Source organism: Sarcophilus harrisii, chromosome 3 (assembly GCF_902635505.1).
Source record: "Sarcophilus harrisii chromosome 3, mSarHar1.11, whole genome shotgun sequence".
Classification (NCBI taxonomy): domain Eukaryota; kingdom Metazoa; phylum Chordata; class Mammalia; order Dasyuromorphia; family Dasyuridae; genus Sarcophilus; species Sarcophilus harrisii.
In genome coordinates, this window is record NC_045428.1 from 165,610,087 (window position 1) to 165,625,367 (window position 15,281).

At 34.5% G+C, this 15,281-nt stretch overlaps 1 long non-coding RNA gene across 1 annotated transcript in view; it reads right to left on the reverse strand.

Moving 5' to 3' along the window:
- Positions 1 to 498: 498 nt before the first annotated feature.
- Positions 499 to 15,281, reverse strand: part of LOC116422286 — a 76,212-nt gene continuing 61,429 nt past the window's right edge. The window contains exons 3-5 of the long non-coding RNA XR_004232858.1: positions 11,721 to 11,761; positions 1,720 to 1,832; positions 499 to 700 (exon numbers count right to left, since the gene is read on the reverse strand). This is a non-coding gene — a long non-coding RNA (uncharacterized LOC116422286). The remainder of the gene's footprint in view (positions 701 to 1,719; positions 1,833 to 11,720; positions 11,762 to 15,281) is intronic.

The window sequence follows — 15,281 nt, forward strand, 5'->3', positions numbered from 1 at the left end:
TATCAGGCGCTTGGTGGGCAATAATGTGCTTTCAAAAACAGATTAGCTCTTATGCCATAGGAAAAAATTTGATAAATTATCACTTCTTTCAGTGGTTACTCTAGTAACTTTAAAGGTTTTAAGGCAGGTTTTGACCATCTGAGAATTGCATTGCAGGAGAATCTGATTCTACTTATTATAAGAATCTCAAGTAGTATCTAATACTTGATCAAATAATGGGGGGGCAGTATTTTAAAATAGAATAAGTTTGGTATTTTGAACTACTTTTAAACCACTTAAAATGCAGTGATACAATGAATTATTTTAGATTGAAGGAAAGAATACTAGATTCAGAGGAATAGGACCCGAGTTTGAATCCTGATTTAGCCACTGGCTACCAATATTATTAGATATTGGGGCAAATGACTCCACTCTTCTTGATCCTCTGCTTCCCTGTGTGTAGAATGAACTTGTTAGACTAGATCATCTACCTCTGACATTCTGTGTGTGTATAAATAAAGCATATAGTACAATTCAGGGAGGAATATTGAATAAGCTTTGCTTTATTTTTAAAAAATAAAAGAGCTATTGTTCAGGTGTGATGTGTCATTAGAGTACATTCCATAGTGCCATGCCAGAGAACCATGATTGAAAGAGCAGAGTTGGTGAGGCAGACAGGTGGAGATCTTCCTAAAGCTCTAATCAAGTTGAAAAGCTCCATCTGGATTAAGGAGGTAAAGTCAGGATAAGACATTTCTATCTGATTCTTCATTCAATTTAAAGCTCTCAATGAACTTCTTAATGGAGTTCTTTGGTTTTCCTTTTATTTCAGTATTCATTATTTCAATATTTTTTTCTTGATCTTATTGATTAGTCTCCCAAGCAAAGGCTAATTTATTTTCTTTTTTTCCCATATCTTTCATCTTTTTTCATATTTTCATCTTGAATGAAGGAAGCCATGTGTTGTGAATAGTATTATTAGTAGAATATTATTATATACATTAATAATATGTAAAGGGCTTCATAGAATTAAATTAAGACAGTCAAAGTAAAGGTCATAGCCTTCTTAAGAGGATGGAATGTTTAATCTCCAAGAACAGGGAAGTTGTAGCTATTGTTTACAATGAAGCAGTTTGATATACCAGTCTCTCTAAATGAAAGGCCATGTGGAAGGAGCACTGATCTAGAAGCAGAAAATGTGGGTTTCAGTTCAAGACTCTGAGCTTTACTATCTGGGTCATTCTGGGCAAATCACTTAATCCCTCTGGTCTAGATCTCTTCATTTATAAAATGAATATAAAAACCCCCTGCTCTATCCAGATTACCAGATTGTTGTGAAGAAAGTATGTGAGTTATTCAGGATGTTCTTAGTGTTCTGAGGCAATTTGAAGTCAGAATTATACAAAAGGTATATTTTTGTTTTCTTTTGGTGAGTGGAGGCTTCACTTGGTATGTTTTTGTTCAGTTGTATCCAACTTTTTGTGACTCCATTTAGGGTTTTCTTGGCAGAAATACTAGAGTGGCTTGCCGTTTTCTTCTCCAGCCCATTTACAGCTGAGAAAAATGAGGCAAATACTGTTTAAGTGACTTGTCCAGAGTCACATAGATAATAAGTTTCTGAGGCCAGATTTAATTCAAGAGTCTACCTGACTCCAGGCCAGGCACTCTATCTACTGTGCTAGCCAGCTGCCCCTCTATAATTCTCTGAGTCATGGCTAAAGTTTAAGGATAGCATTTTACCTGAGGAGGCATAATACAATGGAAAATGGAATAGATTCTTTTTTTACTCTACTATGAAATATTTCTGTGACCTTGAGATGGGTGACTTTCTCCATTTGGGTTTATTTCCTTATCTGTAAAGAGAAAAGAGTGAGAGTTGAAATAGATGACCCTTCACTATAAAATTCTATGAACTTATATGATTGAGGATCAGAAAAACTGAAGAGTAGGAGACAAACTGTTTTGCCCCATGTAAATGAAATTTCTGCTTGACCAAGAGAACTGGGAAATACCAACACAGCTGTTAGATGTCTGAAGATAAATTTGAACACAGGAAAATTAGTCTTTCCAACTCCAAACTAGACACTCTATCCACTGTGCCACCTAACTTAATACAGCAAAGGAGTAAATTCAAGAGCAAAAGATGTATGTAAGAAGCCTAATTTCATAGTATTAGCTATATGACCCTGGACTGTATAATCTCTATAAGCATCGTTTTGATCATGTGTAGAAATGGATATGATATCCATAATACCTACTCCATATTATTCTTGTGAGAATCAGATAAGAAGTATGTATGTAGAGAACTTTGCAAAATTTAGTGCTATAAAATGGAAGAGGCATTGTAGTAGAGTAGAGATCTTCCAAGTCAGGAAGATGTGATTTCAGAGTCTCACTCTGACAGTCCTCATTCTTTAACCCCAATAATCTCTCAGGTTCCTACCTATTGTATTATCAGGAAGCTTTTCAGATATGTGATACATAATTTAGACCAAGATCTTCTAGATAGATATGCACATGTGCACATATGCCTATAGATTTTTCCCAATAACTTTTTACTCAGTTTCTGCTTCATTATTAAGCCTGGTTTTTCAAGGCTAGAGTGAATCTTATTCACTTTGGATCTATTAACCTGGAGACTTCTCTGAGTCTTGTTTGTGGGGGAACAAAGAGAAGGGAGAAAGCATTTATTAATATATGCTGTGTGTCAAACACTGTGCTAAGTGCTTTACCAATATTATTTCATTTGATCCCCCAAAAAATATCATCTGGGAGGTAGGTGCTGTCAGTATCCCCATTTTACAGTTGAGGAAAGTGAGGCAGGAAGCCCTTGAATGATTTGCCCAGGATCAATCAACGAGGAAGTGCCTGAAGCAGGATTTTTTTAATTAATTTTTTTTCTGGTTATACATGTATATTAACTTTTAAAAATAAACATTTTTTTATGAATCATGTTGAGAGAAAAAAATCAGATCAAAAGGGAAAAACCATGAGAGAGAGAGAAAGAGAGAGAAGAGAGAGAGAGAGAGAGAAAGAGAGAAAATAAGTGAACATAGCATGTGTTGATTTACATTCAATTTCCATAACTTTTTCTGGATGCAGATGGCATTTTCTTTCCAAAGTTTATTGGGATTGCCTTAGACTGAAGCAGGATTTGAGTTCAGTACTTCTTGATTTCAGATTCAGTTCTCTATCTACCTAGCTTCCCTAAGTTTAGTGTTCCAGTATATTTTGGGATTTCAGTGCAGCTCTGTTGGGGGGGTGGGGGGGGGAAATCTCTCTTGGGTGGTTACAATCAAGCCTTTGCTGTCTTGCTAGCATAAGAATCTTATCGGTTGTTAGGGGAAAGGCTTTAGATTTTGTTGTTTATCAGTCTCCTTGAGCTCCTTGTATTGCTGATCTAAATACAAACTGGTATGCTCCTTTTTTATTGAAATAGATTTTCACAATCCCTAGACTTTTTTTTTGCTCTGCTTCTGATATTTGCTTACCATCCAGAAATACCTGGTTTCTTATTATATATTCTAGGTCCCTTATAGGTTTATAGCTTGGGCCTTAAAACATGCTGTACACACTTTTAAAGAGCATGAAATTAATGAATTTTCAGCTTTTATCTGGTAATTATTTTATCTCTTATCCATAGGTAAGGGTATGATTGGCCACCTATAGGTCCCATTTAGTCATCGTTAGGGTCTTGATTGATTGAGATTGAAATAGGATTTATTTCTGCTTTGGCCAAAAACCCTGAGAGTCTTCCCTCCCAGATTGATTTATTTAGATTTTTTTTTTTTTTTTGACTAGATGAAAGAGGAGATTCTTTGCCTTAATTACTAAATAGGTATGGCCTCAGTCAAATTGAGACCTATTGAAGACCTTAGCTTAAAAAGGCCTAAGTATCCCAATTCATCCAGTCTTCTCCAGTTGTCCTGATCTATATCTGACCACTGGACTCAGATGGCTCTGGAGGGGAAAGTAAGGTAGGTGACCTTGCACAGCCTTTCCTCAGTTAAATACACTTATTTGCATGCCATGGCATTACCTCCCTGAGGTCATTGGTCCTTTTCCAGAATAAAGGACAAACATCATTTTATCCTTTAAAAACACATTTATACTGGCATATGATTTTAGAACCAAAGCTATTAACAGATTTTAATGCTTCTAAGATAGAATGTGGTTTTTATAAAACTAAGATATAAGCTCATATTGTCATAGAACTTTATTTGTATCTCTAGCACTTTGTACAGTGCTTTGCATAAAGTAAATGCTTAATAATTGTTTTATTCACGTGTAGAACCCAATATCCTCTTATTTTATTTATTTTGTTTTTGGCTGAGGCAATTGGGGTTAAGTGACTTGCCCAGGGTCATACAGCCAGGCAGTGTTAGGTGTCTGAGACTGCATTTAAACTCAGGTCCTCCTGACTTTCTGGCCAGCACTCTATCCACTGCACCATCTAGCTGCTCCTATCCTCTTATTTTAAATGGACAGGAAAAGATAAAACTATATGACTTTTGAAGTCAATTCTATGAACCTCAAATAATATGAATTAAATATTCATATCTCTTCCTTAGATAGTTCTGGATGAAAGTAGACATCATACTCTACAATTCACTTTTCTAGTATCCATACACACCACAGTCCTTCTGTTTGCATTTTTATCCATCACCACCTGTCTTCATTTTAAAATGTATTCATAATGTGTTCCAATTTCCAAACTTGCAGATTGTTTTTAGGCTGGCTGTTTCCTGATCAGTCACATGCCTTATAATAACAATGACATCTAACATTTACGTAGCAATTTAAGGTTTGTGATATTTTGTTTATGTTACCTCATTTTATTTTTACAAAACTCTGGGAGGTAGTGCTATTAATTATCCCCATTTCACAGATAAGAAAATTTCACCTTTGGTTAAATCAATGCTGTTACCTTTCTAGGGGGAAGGGAAGACACATTTATTTAGTGCTTCTTATGTACTAAGCATCATCCTAAGCACTTTACAAATAATATCTCAAATAATTCTCACAACATCCTTGGAGACAGGTGCTTTTATTATTTCTATTTTACCATTAAGGAAACTGAGGCAGACAGAAGTTAAGTGGTTTGTTCAGAGTCATACAGTTACTGAGTGTCTGAAACAGGATTTGAAATCTGGGTCTTCCTTGATTCCACTCTATCCAGTGGCACTATATACAATACACGACCTCCATTGTAGAGTAGGGCTCAGTAGACAGATCTACCTAGACTTATTTTATTTATTTTGGTGGGGAGGATAATTGGGGTGAAGTGATTTGCCTAAAGCCACACAGCTAGACACATAACTAATCTAAGGTTACATTTTAATTCAGCTCCTTCTGCTTCCAGGGCAGGTGCTCCTAGTTGCCCTGTACCTAGTCCTATACCTTAATTTGGAGGATCTATCTTACTCCCTGTCCTACTGACTGTAAAAGTTCAGTTTTATAAAATGACCGAGTTTGAAGGTAACAACAGGTCTTGGAGTCACTAGAAATTTGGGGAAATATTTTCATAGCTAGAAGCCTTATATAAATCATAAAAAGTATTAATATTTTTTCTTCATTGTTACATTTTTATTTCTAATACTTTAGAGTTCAAATGTTTGATTTAGGTTTGATGTGCAAATTATACTCATTTCTTCCCTTGGAGTATTTAAATCTTCCATATTGCTTTTTAGGTTTATTTTCCACATAAATAGAATTGCATGCTGGTTTTGAGGAAGAGAGAAATGCTCCAAAGTATTTAATAATTGCTAAAACACAGGTGCAGTTTTGTTTCTTTTTGATTTTTTCTACTCTATCAATTACAGATCTATTAAATATGACAGGCAAAATGAGGCATTTTAACATAGTAGAAATGCATTTTAGCAAAGGGTCTTTTACCCTTTCGATTTAAGTAAATTTATTAGAGAAGATTTTGTGGCAGGTCCTATGATGGGAAGATGATCATTGATTTCATGTTATTTTGTATGATCTCTGGTGAAGAGAGCATTAGACTGGAGTTCAGATTCTGCCTTGCCTTAGACACTGGCTAGCTATCTACATTACCCTGGGTAGGTGACTTAACATGCCTGCCTCAGTTTTCTCATTTGTAAAGTTGTTCCTTAAGGTTGTTCTGAGAATGATATGTTAATATTTGCCAAGTGTAGATAAAATATGTTATTTGCCAACTGCTTTGCAAAACTTTGCAAAAAACAGTATAACTGCAAGATGATAGAAATATCATTATACAGAGGCAGCTGGGTCTAAATACTTGTAGCCAATTTATTTGAAAATTAGTATAAGTGTCATCTTACACCTCAGGTGAAATATTCATGTTCTATATTTGTATTTTATTTAGTTCTGTCTTTTTGAACTGGTTAGCACTGCTTTTGATATAGACAGTCACAAAACTATGTCACAATTATTAATATTTAAACTTTCCAGAAATCATTTCATTAGTAGAATTTGCTGTTGAGTTATTTCTGTCATGTCTTACTTTTCGTGCCTATTTTGGGGTTTTCTTGGTAAAGATAGAGGAGTGGTTTGCTATTTCCTTCTCCAGTTCATTTAACAAGGTTAAATGATTTGCCCAGGGTCATACAACTTGTAAGTGTCTGAGGTTGAATTCAGATCCTCTTGATTCCAGGTCTGGAACACTATCCACTTCATCACCTAGTTGCCTTGATATTGATGGAATATTAAACTGTAAATCCGAACAGAAATTATATTTTGAGAAAGATCAGAAAGGCCAATAAAAACTTTTAGGTTGTCTCTAGAGAAGCTTCACAGGAAACACACACAGCTTGATAAGTAATAATTTGAATTGGTTTGATGATTGTTTTGTAAATGAGCTCATCATCTTTAAATTGAGTATATTTTAGTGGCTCTGATCTTTTTCTTGAAAGGTTAGGAGTAGTGAGTTTGCCTGTTTTGGTTTGAACAGCAAAAAATATCTAGACAGACATGGCAGTTTTCCAGATTTGTTCGTTTCCAACTGCTCACTTGAAGGATTATTCTTTCATTGCCTTGTACATTATGATGAAAGGTAAGAACTAAATCAAATGATATTCCATTAGGCAAAAAGTTATACTTAGAGAGCAAGGCATAGAATATATATATATATATATATATATATATATATATATGTTTTTTTTTTAAAGATATTTTTTCCTATACTTCCATGATTCCCAGATGGGTACTTTTTAATTTTTAAATGAAGGTAATACTTTTTTTCTGACTTTGTTTTTGCACTACATGAACTATAGTTCCCAGCAGCCAGACATTGAACTTATTTATTTTATTAATAATATTTTATTTTTAGTCAATTGATTTAAAATCAGTAATCAACCTTCTTTCGAGCTTCAACAAAAATGCTTTTACACAAGATTTTGTTATTCTATCCTGCAAGTAATTGGTTTTTAGATTATGAGTCCAAAGGTGAAAGGAGGCAGGTCTCTAAAGCCCAGTATTTTCTTAATTTTCTGATATGGTGCTTATTTAATGTGTGTTTGGGAAAACTCAATATTTTTTTAGTCTTCTTTTGAAGAGGTAGTCAAAGGGGGACAAGGAATACAAGTATCATTATTTGTTTTACATAAAGCCTTTTCCACCAAATGTACACTTGTACTGAGAGAGTAGCTTAGTCTATCCAACATAACAAATTAGATCCCAATTTACCTCCCAGGCCAAAGCTTGATGATGTACAACAGGAAACAAATTTCTAAGTTGAAGTCTCTAAAGCTTCCTTCTGATGGCCTAACATATGCCATTAATACCCCATTGGATCTTTCCCATTTTCTTTTTAAATTAAAATGGACATAAGATATTATCTAAAAGCCTGTTAGTTGGGGATAATTTTGTTTTGAGTTATTAGAAAAATACCCTCTTTTGTAGATGTCTGGAAGGAGGCCAGAAATGAAACACCTGATCTGTTGTGATAAGTTTTTCTTTTTTAGCTTCTAACTTTCTAACACCTGGCTATTACTATGGCTCTGGTGCTACATCAATAAAATATGAGATATTGTAAATGTTTTATTAGAAAATTATGTCTCTTTAAAAATTTTAAAAGGGTTTTTTGTGTTCTTGAATATGTATATGTTAGGATAAGGTCAGAGTTTTATACTTTCAGAAACAACTCTAAAATTAAGTCGTAATAGCTTTATTAACAAAATATTCCAATGATGTACTTATTCACCTGAAGCTTCAGAGCAACTAATAAGAATGGTTCACTTTATATAACATTTTACATTTTATAAAATATTTTCCTTACAGTTGTGCCTTTTGAACATCTTGAATTGGATATCTTATTGGCATTTCAGTTTAAACAAAACTCATATTTTCCCTAAATATCTCACCTCTTGTTAACTTTATTAATATTGTCAATGACTGTTATTTTCCCAGTCAGGCTCAAAATTTTGGTGTCATCCATGGCTCCCCACTAACAGTTACCTTTCCATGCTTTCACCTTCACCCCCACCTTCATTTCCAATCATCTTGTCAGATCTTTTTATTTTACTTTCATGACATTTCTCATGCAGGTACTCCTTCTCTAGTCACACAGTCGCCATCTTATTAGTGTTCCTTAACACCTCACCCCTTAATTATTGTAAGTCTTCTAATTGATCTCCCAGATTCAAATCTCTTTCACTCCATCAACCCATTCTCTGTTCAACTGCCAAAGTGGTTTTCCTTAAATATAGTTGTTTTGACTATACACCAATTAGTAAACTCCAATGTCCCCCTATTCCTTCTAGGATTATATATAAATTCTGTTTGGCAGAATTACCTCTTCCTACCCTGCCATTATTCTTATACTTTATTCCCTTTCATGTATTCCATGATCCAGCTATACTAATCTACTTATTGTTTCTTACAGATAATATTCCATCTTCAGGGTTCAAGTATTTACACTGAATATCTCCCATTTTTAGTATGCTCTCCTTTCCCATTTCTATTTACTAGCATTCCTGACATCCTTCAAGATATCCCTCAAATCCTACCCCTTTCAGAAAGGGGCTGAACTATATACAATGAAGGTGAAGTTGGAGTTGTGGCCTGTTACAAGACCTTTGCTAAGCCAAGCTTCAAGCCCTGGAAGAAGTCTATGTCAAAGGAATATACAAGTCACTAATTCAATATCCTACAACCTCTTAGGACAAGGCTTCTTCTCTTGACATATTTCTAGCAGAGTTGTTTACTTTGAGAGGAGACGTCATGTGTCAATGAGCCATTTTTACCTCTTAGTCACACAAGTAAATCTAAAAGAATTAAATGTTTACTTGAAGAATCAGCTGATTGGATCCAATTGCATGATTTCAGAAGCCTTTCTTCCCCAAAGACAACTTTCTGTGTGCTAATACTCAAAGATATGGATGGATAACATTTGTAAATAGTTTCAGTTGATGTGTAATCTATTAGGGGACGAACAAAGATAAAGGACTACCTATCAGAAGAATAGATCTAAAAGATACATCTATAAATAAATATAACATACAATAACAGCACAGGGTAGTTTCTACTAAAGTGCTGTCAGATTGAGAGGGAAGAAATAAAATCACTTTTAGTTTGGGAGGAGGGGTAAGAATCAAGGAGACCTTCCTAAAAAAGGTGATTTTGGAGCTGGGTCTTGAAGATTAGTGATTACTGTCACTAAGACAACTAAGAAAGTGAAAGAAGCAGAGACATAGGATAAAGAAGCTAAATACATGGGAGGAAGATTTCAAAGACCATCATTTTGTTCTTTTTAAAATAATTATAACTTTTTATTGACAGAATCCATGCCTGGGTAAAAAAAATTTTTTTACAACATTATCCCTTGCACTCACTTCTGTTCCAACTTTTCCCCTCCCTCCCTCCACCCCCTCCCCTAGATGGCAGGCAGTCCTATACATGTTAAATGTGTCACATTATATCCTAGATACAATATATGTGTGCAGAACTGAACAGTTCTCTTGTTGCACAGGAAGAGTTGGATTCAGAAGGTAAAAATAACTCGGGAAGAAAAACAAAACTGCAAGCAGTTTACATTCATTTCCCAGTGTTCTTTCTTTGGGTGTAGCTGCTTCTGTCTAGCACTGATCAATTGAAACTGAGTTAGATCTTCTCTTTGTCAAAGAAATCCACTTCCATCAGAATACATCTTCATACAGTATCGTTGTTGAAGTATATAATGTTCTCCTGTTTCTGCTCATTTCACTTAGCATCAATTCATGTAAGTTTCTCCAAGACTCTCTGTATTCCTCCTGCTGGTCATTTCTTACAGAACAATAATATTCCATAACATTCATATACCACAATTTACCCAACTATTCTCCAATTGATGGGCATCCATTCATTTTCCAGTTTCTAGCCACTACAAACAGGGCTGCCACAAACATTTTTTCACAAACAGGTCCCTTTCCCTTCTTTAGTATCTCTTTGGGATATAAGCCCAGTAGTAACACTGCTGGATCAAAGGGTATGCACAGTTTGATAACTTTTGGGGCATAATTCCAGATTGCTCTCCAGAATGGTTGGATCGTTCACAACTCCACCAACAATGCATCAGTGTCCCAGTTTTCCCACATCCATCATTCCAACATTCATCATTATTTTTTCCTGTCATCTTAGCCAATCTGACAGGTGTGTAGTGGTATCTCAGAGTTGTCTTAATTTGCATTTCTCTGATTAATAGTGATTTGGAACACTCTTTCATATGAGTGGAAATAGTTTCAATTTCATCATCTGAAAATTGTCTCATATCCTTTGGCCATTTATCAATTGGAGAATGGCTTGATTTCTTATAAATTAGAGTCAGTTCTCTATATATTTTGGAAATGAGGCCTTTATCAGAACCTTTAACTGTGAAAATATTTTCCCAGTTTTTTGCTTCCCTTCTAATCTTGTTTGCATTAGTTTTGTTTGTACAATGGCTTTTTAATTTGATATAATCAAAATTTTCTATTTTGTGATCAATAATGATCTCTAGTTCTTCTTTGGTCACAAATTGCTTCCTCCTCCACAAGTCTGAGAGGTAAACTATCCTATGTTCCTCTAATTTATTTATAATCTCGTTCTTTATGCCTAAATCATGGACCCATTTTGATCTTATCTTGGTATACGGTGTTAAGTGTGGGAAAGACCATCATTTTGACTAGATTAGTTACTGTATAGGCAGCATAACAAGTGGCTACTTCTCCATTTCCCAGAATAAAACAATATTGTAATATTGAAATTTATTTCATATCATCATCTTTCACATTTTATCCTTAATAAATAAATTGGTATTTTCATTGTTTATCTGGTTGTTTAATTGAAAATTAGCTTTGTGGATAGTTTTGGGTTATGTATTAGGGAATTGAGGAGACAAGTATGAGGTACAAATTCCCCAGGAGTTTATAATGGGAAAATATAATTGTTGAAATAATCTGTAAATGAAATGAGATTGTTTTAACAGTGATTAACATCTGAATAAGATGAACTAGAGCTTTCCCAACTGATAAGTAAATAGAAAATATGAACAAGTGATTCTCAAGGGAAAAATCTAATCTATCTGTAGACATAAAACATGCTCCAAATCACTAATAAATAGAAAATGGTGAATAAAACCAATTCTGAGGTTTTCCCTCACATAACAGATTCTCAAAATTAACAAAAATGGAAAATGACAAATGCTTGAGGGACTACAGGCAACTGGTACAATGAAAAGAGCATTAGGTCTGAAATCAGAAAGAGTTGAGTTCAAATTTGATTTCAATCACATTACTCACCTGATCCTGGATAAGTCTAACTTCTGTTTGAGTTTCCTCACCTGTAAAGTGAAGATAACATTAACACCTACCTCCCAGGATTTTGGGAGGATCACATAAGATAATATTTTTTAAATTGCTTAACATACAAATCAAACATTTGCTAATAAAAATTCATAATTTCATGACCCCCACATTCAATTATGTGACCCCATGTGGGGTTGTGACCCACAGTTTAAGAAACTTTGGTATATGGTATATGAATTAGAATTAGAATACTGTTGTGCTCTAAAAAATGAAAAAGAGAAATATGAGAAGAATTAATAGAGAATGAAGAAAACTAAACCATGAGAACAAACAATTTTTAGACTTAATAATTCAATAACAAATTGTGCTTCCAGAGTGCTAATGATGAAAAATGCTATCCATTTCCTGATAGAGAAATAAGTGGTGAAATGTACAGAAGATGCATATTTTTGGACATGAACAACTTGGGAATTTATTATGTGTTCTTCCCCACCCCAGGAAAAGGGAGAATGGGAGAAAAATATACACTACTTATTATTTGTGGGGGGGGGGAATTTTTTTCCCTCAATAGTATTTTTTCCCAACACGTGTAAAAATGGTTTTCTAGATTCATTTTTGTAATATTTTGTCTTCCAAAATTTTCTCCCTCCCTCCCTTACTTCCCCCTCTCCCCAAGCAATCTGATATATATCATATATGTAGATTCCTTTTAAACATATTCCCATATTTGTTGTGTTGTGCAAGAAAAATCATAATCAAAAAGGGAAAAAATGAGAAAGAAAAAGCAAACAAACAAACAAAAAAAGGTGAAAATACTATGCTTCAATCCACATTTAGTTTCCATAATTCTGTCTCTGGATGCAGATGGCACTTTCTAACCCAAGTCTATTGGAATTTTGGGGGGGAATCACCGCATTGCTGAGAAGAGCTAAGTCGTCACAATTGATCATCATATAATCTTGCTGTTACTGTGTATAGTATTTTCTTAGTTCTGCTCACTTCATGCAGCATCAGTTCATGTAAGCCTTTTCATGATTTTCTGAAATCAGCCTGTTCATCATTTCTTATAGAACAATAATATTCTATTACATTCATAAATCACAACTTATTCAGCCATTTCCCAGTTGGTGGGAATGTACTCAATTTCTAATTCCTTGCCACCACAAAAAGAGCTGCTATAAACATTTTTGTACATGTGGGTCCTTTTCTTTCTTTTATGATCTCTTTGGGTTACAGAGCCAGTAGTAATACTGTTGGATCAAAGGGTATGCTCCACCAATTTATACCATAACATCTCTATGCCTTCTCATCCTATCTGTGATGCTATATATTTTCTATAAAGGATTCACCCAATGTACTGGAGTATTTCCTTTTATGTGATATCAAATATCCCAAGGATGTCACATATGCTATTTTAGCAATGTCTTCATGGAACATCTTTTATACCACTCTGCAAATATGAATCATTGGGTTAATATCACTTTTTCTCCCCTCAAATTGCAAAGTACATCAAGCATTTACTTAGGCTCAGATCCCTCACCCTTAGGGCATTTTTGTTCCAGTCATGATTCTGCTACTATCCATGTGACCTTAAGCAAATTACATAACGTCCTAAGGGACATGTTTTCCTTACTGTAAAATTAAGAAACTAGAGTGAATAATTACCAACCTCCTTTCAGGCTCAGAATTTCTATGAGCCTAGTGATTGATAATGTAACTTTCATAACATTCTCTAATCCTCTGTGTTCTTGAATTAGATGATGTCTAAGATCTCTCCCATTCTAAATGCTGGTGATTCTATGATGCTTAGAAACTCTTGAGGGAGAGGCTTACCTTTCCATCTTTATTAATTATCTAGCCAAGTTTAATAGGCCCTCTGGAAAAGTGACCATCCCCTTCTTTTCAATTTCCTACCCCCAAACTAGAAAGGACTTGGTAGATTGGCATAAAATGGATGTATATAGGGGTTGCAAAGGAGAAAATGAATGTCCAAAGCCAGAAAGTTTTGATAGTAAAAATGTTAGGAATTGACATATTTTCAGTCAAACCAGTAAATTTAATTACCTAGGTAATTTATAAGAAGTTAGGATGACTATAATTGAGAAGTAGAGCAAATTAAGGGTCAGAAATATAGAGAGGAATGTAGGTGGTAGAGTGGATAGTGTTAGACTTGGAACTGGGAAAATGGAGTTTGAATCTGGCTTCAGACACTTATTAGCTGTGTGACCCTGGACAAGTCACTTAACCCTATTTGCCTCAGTTTTCTTATCTGTCAAATGAGATGGAGAGAGAAATGACAAACCACTCCAGTATCTTTGTTAAGAAAACTCCAGAAGGCTTCATAAAGAATTATTTTCCTCATTATGGTGGAGATTGAGCTGAAGAGAATCTTAATTTACCTTCCAGTTAGAACTGGTAATTATGTTCCAGGTAATTATGAACTAAATTTTCTACTTGTCTATGTTTAATGAGATTTAATTGCTTTGAGTGACAAATAAAAAAGAAATCATTTAATCCTTCTACAACAACAGGTTCAAGATAAATACCATAAAATTACAATTCAAGAATGTAATTGACTTGGCAACATATTAACCCCTAACTTTTTCTCTGTCACATTCAGGCATCTCTAGCCAATTTGTGTTCATCATCTATTCGAAACCCTTGTTACTGAGCCCCAACTTCCCACTGGATTTTTTCAACCTATCAGAATTAAACAGGTGATTATTGTAGAGGCAACTAGATAGTGAATAGGATAGAACCTTAGGTCTAGAGCCAGGAAGATCAGATTTCAAATTTGGCCTTAGGTTACTGTGTAACTCTGGGGAAGTAAATTACTTAACCTCTGTCTGCCTCAGTTTCCTCAAGCATAAAATTGGGATAATAATAACTCTTATTTGTTGTTGTGAGGATTAAATGAGATAATATTTTTAAGACACTTTAGGACAATACCTGGCACATAATAGAACCTTAATATATGTATATTCCTTTCCCATTAGTAGCTAAAAAAAGAAAATCATCTGTTTAATAGGTTAAGTAAATAGTAATAGGTTAATAAAGTAAGCACTGATGCAGGCTTTCCATCATTTCCACCCACCCTCAGGTCCCCAGAATTTGAGTGTGAGTTTGTTTCTGGGTCCTGTGCTTGTCTTACCAATAATGGTAGAAGATGAGCAACAGACAGAGGTGTTAATGATTTATTTAGTGGGAAGGAGATAAAGCATAACTGCTTAAAAGGTGCTATTGCTTCAGTATCTGAACATGCTAGCACCAGTATGAAGAATGGGAAACCTTTTTTAAAAATAAATTTTATTTTATTTTAATGAAGATTCTCCTCTTCACTTTCTCCCCATCCATTGAAAAAGCAAGAAAAACAAAACCTCACATATTTATATAGCCAAGGAAAACAAATTCAGAAAAGAAAACTCTTGTCCAAATTGTCCAAATGTCAGGGAAAATCTGCTCTTCCTCATCTCTATTTTTGCTCTTTCTTTCTCTTTCCCTTATCCATTCTCCATATAGTTCTCAAATAGATTTTTCTAATGAGTGAGTCCATAA